Source organism: Aegilops tauschii, chromosome 3 (genome assembly GCF_002575655.3).
Source record: "Aegilops tauschii subsp. strangulata cultivar AL8/78 chromosome 3, Aet v6.0, whole genome shotgun sequence".
NCBI lineage: Eukaryota > Viridiplantae > Streptophyta > Magnoliopsida > Poales > Poaceae > Aegilops > Aegilops tauschii.
Genome location: NC_053037.3, coordinates 452,121,708 through 452,129,306, shown reverse-complemented (window position 1 = coordinate 452,129,306; position 7,599 = coordinate 452,121,708).

Sequence of the window (7,599 nt, the reverse complement as noted above, 5' to 3'; positions counted from 1 at the left end):
TCATCCAACAATACCGCCGAATCAAAGTGTGACATGCTGGTAAGCAGTATGACTTGTATCGCCCACAACTCACTTGTGTTCTACTCGTGCATATAACATCTACGCATAAACCTGGCTCTGATACCACTGTTGGAGAACGTAGTAATTTCAAAAAAAGATCTACGCACACGCAAGATCATGGTGATGCATAGCAACGAGATGGGAGAGTGTCGTCCACGTACCCTCATAGACTGTAAGCAGAAGCGTTATGACAACGCGGTTGATGTAGTCGTACGTCTTCATGATCCGACCGATCCAAGTACCAAACACATGGCACCTCCGAGTTCAGCAGACGTTCAGCTCGGTGACGTCCCACGAACTCACGATCCAGTAGAGCTTCGAGGGAGAGTTCCGTCAGCACGACGGCGTGATGACGGTGATGATGATGCTACCGACGCAGGGCTTCGCCTAAGCACCGCTACGATATGACTGAGGTAGATTATGGTGGAGGGGGGCACCGCACACGGCTAAAAGATCAACTGGTCAACTTGTGTTTCTATGGGGTGCCCTCCTCCCCCGTATATAAAGGAGTGGAGGAGGGGGGAGGGCCGGCCCTCTATGGCGTGCCCTGGAGGAGTCCTACTCCCACCGGGAGTAGGATTCCCCCGCCCTTCCCTGGTTGGACTAGGAGAGAAGGAAGGGGGAGAGAGGGAGGAAGGAAAGGGGGGCGCCGCCCCCCTCCTAGTCCAATTTGGACCAGAGGGGGAGGGGGCGCGCGGCCTGCCCTGGCCTCCTCTCTCTCTCCACTATGGCCCAATAAGGCCCATACACTTACCGGGGGGTTCCGGTAACCTCCCGGTACTCCGGTAAAATCCTGATTTCACCCGAAACTATTCCGATGTCCAAATATAGGCTTCCAATATATCGATCTTTATGTCTCGACCATTTCGAGACTCCTCGTCATGTCCGTGATCATATCCGGGACTCCGAACTACCTTCAGTACATCAAAACACATAAACTCATAATACCGATCGTCACCGAACGTTAAGCGTGCGGACCCTACGGGTTCGAGAACTATGTAGACATGACCGAGACACATATCCGGTCAATAACCAATAGCGGAACCTAGATGCTCATATTGGTTCCTACATATTCTACGAAGATCTTTATCGGTTAAACCGCATAACAACATACGTTGTTCCCTTTGTCATCGGTATGTTACTTGCCCGAGATTCGATCATCGGTATCTCAATACCTAGTTCAATCTCGTTACCGGCAAGTCTCTTTACTCGTTCCGTAATGCATCATCCCGCAACTAACTCATTAGTTACATTGCTTGCAAGGCTTATAGTGATGTGCATTACCGAGAGGGCCCAGAGATACCTCTCCGATACTCGGAGTGACAAATCCTAATTTCGATCTATGCCAACCCAACAAACACCTTCAGAGACACCTGTAGAGCATCTTTATAATCACCCAGTTACGTTGTGACGTTTGATAGCACACAAGGTGTTCCTCCGGTATTCGGGAGTTGCATAATCTCATAGTCATAGGAACATGTATAAGTCATGAAGAAAGCAATAGCAACATACTAAACGATCAAGTGCTAAGCTAACGGAATGGGTCAAGTCAATCACATCATTCTCTAATGATGTGATCCCGTTAATCAAATGACAACTCATGTCTATGGCTACGAAACTTAACCATCTTTGATTCAACGAGCTAGTCAAGTAGAGGCATACTAGTGACACTCTGTTTGTCTATGTATTCACACATGTACTAAGTTTCCGGTTAATACAATTCTAGCATGAATAATAAATATTTATCATGATATAAGGAAACATAAATAACAACTTTATTATTGCCTCTAGGGCATATTTCCTTCATTCCTATGCGAGGGAGGGAGGCGCCCCAGGCGCGGGCGCTGATCCTGATGTGACACCGCTTGAGGCGCCACTCCCCTAAGGCCCTGTACGGAGTAATTGCTTCTTCTTCTTGGGGTGGACTCAGGAGGGTACTCGCCCTTGCTGTCAGGGTCTTTGATTGCTGCAGCTTGGAAGGCGCGCTCGAGGGAGCACACCGCATCTCTTTCTTCGCAGGGGACTGTGATGATCCCGCCGCTTCCTGGCATCTTGAGGATGTTGTAGCCGTGGTGGGTCACTGCCATGAACTTGGCCGGGGCCGGGTACCCGAGGATGGCATTGTACGGCAGACGGATGTGAGCAACGTCGAAGTCGATGAGCTCGGTGCGGTAGTTGTCGCGCTGTCCGAAGGAGACAGGGAGGCGGACCTGCCCTATCGGGGTGGTGGAGCCGTCAGTCACTCCTGAGAAGGGCTTGGTGGGCTAAAGCTGATCGTACGGCACTTGGAGGCTCTCGAATGTCTTGACGGACAGGACGTTAAGCCCTGCGCTGCCGTCAATGAGGGTCTTGGTGACTTGTACGTTGCTGATGACGGGTGAGCAGAGCATCGGGAGGGCGCCAGCAGTGGCCGCGCACTTGAGCTGGTTCGCCGAGCTGAAAGTAATGGCGCACTTGAACCACCTGAGCGGGTGCGTGGCCTCAAGCCTGGGAAGGGCTGCGTTCACCTCGCGAGCAAACTGCTTGAAGATACGCTGAGATGCTGGGGCCTGAGCTCCGCCCAAGATGCAGGAGATAGCACGCGGTTCCTGGAAGCCCCCCGCCCCCTTGTCCTGATGGTGGTCGTCGTTCCTTCTTGGTGGTGGCGGCAGCGGAGGAAGACCAGCGTTGCCCTGAGGGCGGTCCTCGAGAGGCTGATCCCTCCAGGCGCCCTCACGAGGCTGGTCCAGCCAGCGGTCCTCGCGAGGCCGATCGCGCCACTCCTGGCGGGGGCCGCGATCGTCCCAACATCCATCGCCTCGTCCTCCTCCTCGGCCGTAGCCCCGGTCATTGCGCTCGGGGCGTCGACCGAGGCGTCCATCTCGAATGGCCCTGAGCTCTTGACAGTCATTGGTGTTGTGGTTGTGTACGTTGTGGAAGGCGCAGAACGGTCGGCTGCCCTTGGACGACTCGGGATGGTCCCGGCCACGCTTCGTATCGAGCTTCGCCGCGAGCACGACCACTCCCTTGCGCTTCACGTCCTTGGCCTTGACTTTCTTCTCCTCTGGGTCGGTAGCTGGGAGCTCGAGGAGGGAAAGGCACCCCTCCTCAGCTCTTGCGCACTTGGTCGCCATGTTGAACAGCTCCAGAGCCGTGCATAACTCCTCGTGGATGGCGAGCTCCTCCTTCATCTTGACGTCGCGGACGCCATCAGAAAACGCGGAAACGATGGCCTCATCCATCACCTTGGGGATCTTGAGACGAACGTTGTTGAAGCGCTGGATGTACTTCTGCAAGGTCTCTCCTGGCTGCTGCTTGATGCGGCGCAGGTCACCCGCGGCCGGAGGGCGGTCGCGAGTGCCCTGGAACTTGGCGACAAAGTGGTCGCGCATCTCATTCCAGGAGTAGATCGAGCCTGGGGGCAGGTTCAGGAGCCACGAGCGAGCACCATCCTTGAGAGCCATGGGGAACCAGTTTGCCATGACTTTTTCGTCGCCGTCGGCTGCCTCGATGCCCAGCTCATAGAGCTGCAAGAACTCCACAGGGTCGGGGGTGCCGTCGTAGCGAGGAGGCAGGTCTGGCTTGAACTTGCCCGGTCAGACGACGCTACGCAGCTCCGGAGTGAAGGCGCAGCAGCCTGCTGTGGCCGCCGGGGCCCTTTGCTGATGCGGAGCCTGCCCCTGATGTCCGCGCGCCGCCACCGCAGGCGGCACGCGGTCTTGTCGTGGTGGCGTTGGGAGCGCGGGAGCGTTCTCTTGCGGTCGGGGAACTTCTTGGCAGCTTCCTTCTTCTCGGGCGGGCGCCTGACGCGGTGGGTCATGCCGGGGGGCCACGCGCCTTGGCGCCAGAGCGCTGTCTTGGTGCGGAGGTGGTGGAGGTGCTCCATGAGCTACGTCGTCCGCAGCTGGCGGAGGGCGAGGCAGCAAGAGGGAGGGTGCGGGGGAGCCCCCAGCGGCGCTGACGAGCTCGGCGATGCGGTCCAACCAATCCTCGTAGAGGTCGTCGACCGGGCGGTAGCGCAGGAGCTCGCGTGCCATGAGCAGTGCGGCCTGCGCGTCCATGGGAGCGCGACGAGCGTGAGACGATGAGCCGGCTGGAGTCAGCGACGGGGTGGCGGTGCGATCGTCCCGCCGCACAGAGGGGTGCAGCGAGGACGCTTGTTGCTCGTTCCCGGCCGGGCCGGTGGCAGCGTTGGCAGCAGGCGATGAAGAACGGCGGGGAGGTCCGCCAAGGGGCGCCGTCTGAGCGACGCGGGTGGCAAGGGCGGCCCGGCGCTCAGCACGGGCTCGGCGAGCGTCAGCCATGGTAGCGATGGAGCGATGGGACGCGGATCGACGGAAGGAAAGCTTCGGTGCACACCTACCTGGCGCGCCAAATGTCGGATTTCGAGTTCCGGCAAAACCCTTGAGGTTCGAACACTGGGGCGCGCACGAAGATCTCTCCCCCTCTAGCTCACGCCCTCACCGCAATCTCAAAGCTTCAGCGCGTCCAACCCGAAGAACAAATGGACACAAGGTTTATACTGGTTCGGGCCACCGATGTGGTGTAATACCCTACTCCAGTGTGGTGTGGTGGATTGCCTCTTGGGCTGAGGATGAATAGTTACAAGGGAAGAACAGCCTCCCGAGGAGAGGTGCTCTTGTGGTCGGTAAGTTTGCGTAGTAGAGAATGGTCGGGATCCCGAATCTCTCTCTCCCTCTCCTTGCTACGGTGGTGGCTAGTCCTATTTATAGAGGCCCTGGTCCTCTTCCCAAATATTAGGCGGGAAGGGATCCCACAATGGCCAATTTGAAGGGGGGCAGCTAGTACAAGCTATCCTGACAAAAGGTGGTCTTCGACTGCCAAAGGCTCTGGTGGTGACGCCGTCTTGGGCTCCACAGTGACCTCCGTCTTGCCGTCCTACTGTTCTTGGTCTCGTTGCACTGATATGAAAACCTTTGCTTGATGCCTCGGGACTCCTCGCCTGTGCTTGCCTCTTTAGCACCAAAGAGGAAACGAGGACACTGTGCACGCTGGCGCCCGCCTGGCATCCGCCTGGCCCCGGTCGTCATGGCTTGCGTCACAGGAACCTCGCGAGGTGCCCCTTGCCTTGATCTCTCCGCCCCTCGCGAGCCAGCCTGGTGAGGCCGCCCCCGAGGAGGTCTTGCGTCGTCCGCCTCGCGAGGCTTGGCCCCTCGCGAGGGTCTTGAGTGTTTACTGGTGAAGATGGGCCGTATAGGGCCGCTGGTGGAGCCACGCCGTGGGCCGCGGGCACGCAAGTCTGGGGACCCCCGTTCCGAGGACGCCGACACGCATTTTATCACACCTTTTCGATTTGGCATGGACCCTTTTAGCACATTGTGTAGGCATAGGTTGAGAGGGCAGCAGCGACCCTAAGGTCCACTTCTATTAGCAGCTTAAAAACTAAGCCGCCTTCTATCCGGCTTATTTGAGAAGTTGTCTCTTATTAAATGGGGCTTCTAAACTAGTTATGAAAAAACTAATTCAGAAGTCTCGACAAACTTAGAGAATGGCTTATTTTTTAAGCTAGGAAGAGGTAGCTTAATTTTTAAGCCGCCCAAAACAAACTGGCCCTAAGACGAAGTGGGCCCAACGAATCGCGCACATCCCGCTAACTAGCCCAGTTATTTCTGCAAGCCAGCTAGCCCTAGTGTCCTGATAGGAAATCCCTATTTGCCACGCGCTGCAGCAAATTGTCGCTGCATCGCACAGGCAGCCGCACTAGCGAAGCGATTGGACTGGCCCAATTAACCAGTTCGTTCGTTCCTGTTTTGGAACGTTTTTTTTTTTCTCCCGTTTATAGTTTTTCTTTTTTCTTTTTTCTGTTTTCCTTTTTTTCTTTTCTTTTCCTTTTTCAAGTTTACTTTACTTTTTTCCAAAAATGTTTGGAAATTTCAATTATTTTTTGGAATAAAAAAGTTCTTTCTATTTTTCAAATTATTTTCACATTTTAAAAAATGTTTGCTAATCTGAAAAATGGATGCAATTCAAAAATTGTTCATGGTTTTCGAATATTGTTCGGGTTTCAACAGAAATGCTCGAACTTTTAAAAAATCCCGTTTTTGAAAATATGATCACAAATTCAAAAGGTGTTCAGATTTTTTCAAAACTTGTTTGGTATTTAAAAACATTGTTATGAATTTTGCAAAATGTTCCCTTTTTCATGTTTTGTTCACAAATACAAAATGTTACTGTTTTAAAAATTCAAAAATATTTCACATTTTTCCCGTTCTTGATTGTCAATTTCTTTTGGAGTTTTCAAAAATATTACCCTTTTTCAAGATTTGTTCACAATTGTTTAAAATATTATTTTAAAATTTGATTCACAAATTAAAAAATTGTTCGTTTTTATCAAAATTTGTCAGAATTTTTAAAAAATGTTCTTATTTTCTAAAATTTGTTCTGGTTTTGAAAATTTGGTTACAAATTCGAAAATGGTTCACAATTTTTCACAACTCATACATGGTTGTCAAAATATTTCCAGAACTTTTGAGAAATGACTAAAAAATATTGATGTGCCCATGTAGTGAGAAATCATGAGGGTCAGTTCAAACCAGCTCAATGCAACAAATACTTGACGTTGATGGAGCCATACACTAATGAACTATTGGCATGTAGAGACGATGTGGCACTGGCGGTTAGCAATGGCTACGCCAGAGTCATGCTCGAGATGGACTGCCGGGGCAGTCCTTGATGCGTGGCACCGAGATGATCGCTCGGCGAGTGGGAATATCTTCAGGGAGATGGGCATCTATCTCCAAATTTTGCACGGGTTTGAGATTCGATGGACTGGCCGAGAAGCAAATATTGCACCGCATAGTTGTGCCAAAGAGTCTTTGGCTTTAGACACTAGTTCTAGATTTTTTTTTTCTGTAATCCCTGATTTTCTGGTTGACGTTGTACAATTAGACATAGTCCGCCAAAATGAATAAAATGCCTTGAGGGCGGTTTGCTAAAAAAAATGTAGGTAGTTCTAAAGAGCTCACGTCGCCTATTTACCAGGAACACTAATCGGCGGCAGTGGTGCTATAGGTGGATCGTGAGTTCGAACCCTAGCTTTCGCTTCCAATTTTTCTTAATGTTTACACCGCTCGTCGCTCCTATGTGGGCATGGCCCAGTGGGATGACTGCCTGTGCGAAGCCCCGACATTCTGTTGCAAAATGCGGTAGATAGGAGGTCCCGTCCTGACAAGCTACGCGGGAGTTATATATCACATTAAGCGAGATGGAACGAGCTCTCGCTGAAACTTTTCCTGCTCGGTACGGCCCGCCCATTTTAGACGCTTTTGTTCCCTAGCTTCACTTGGTTCTTTGTCTACGTTCTGTTTGCTTCGTTTTTTTGTTTTGTTTTTTGTTTTGATTTTTCTTCGGGCTTTTTTGTTTCTTGCCCTGTTTTTATAGGTTTTCTCCACTTTCCCTTTGGATTTATTATTACTTCCATCGGTATCATCGATTATTCTTTCCTCTTTGTTTCTTTTCGTTTTCATTCTACATTTTTCCTATACGTCAATAACATTTTTCTAATACATGTTTAAAATTTTCAAAAAAAAAAATTAACAT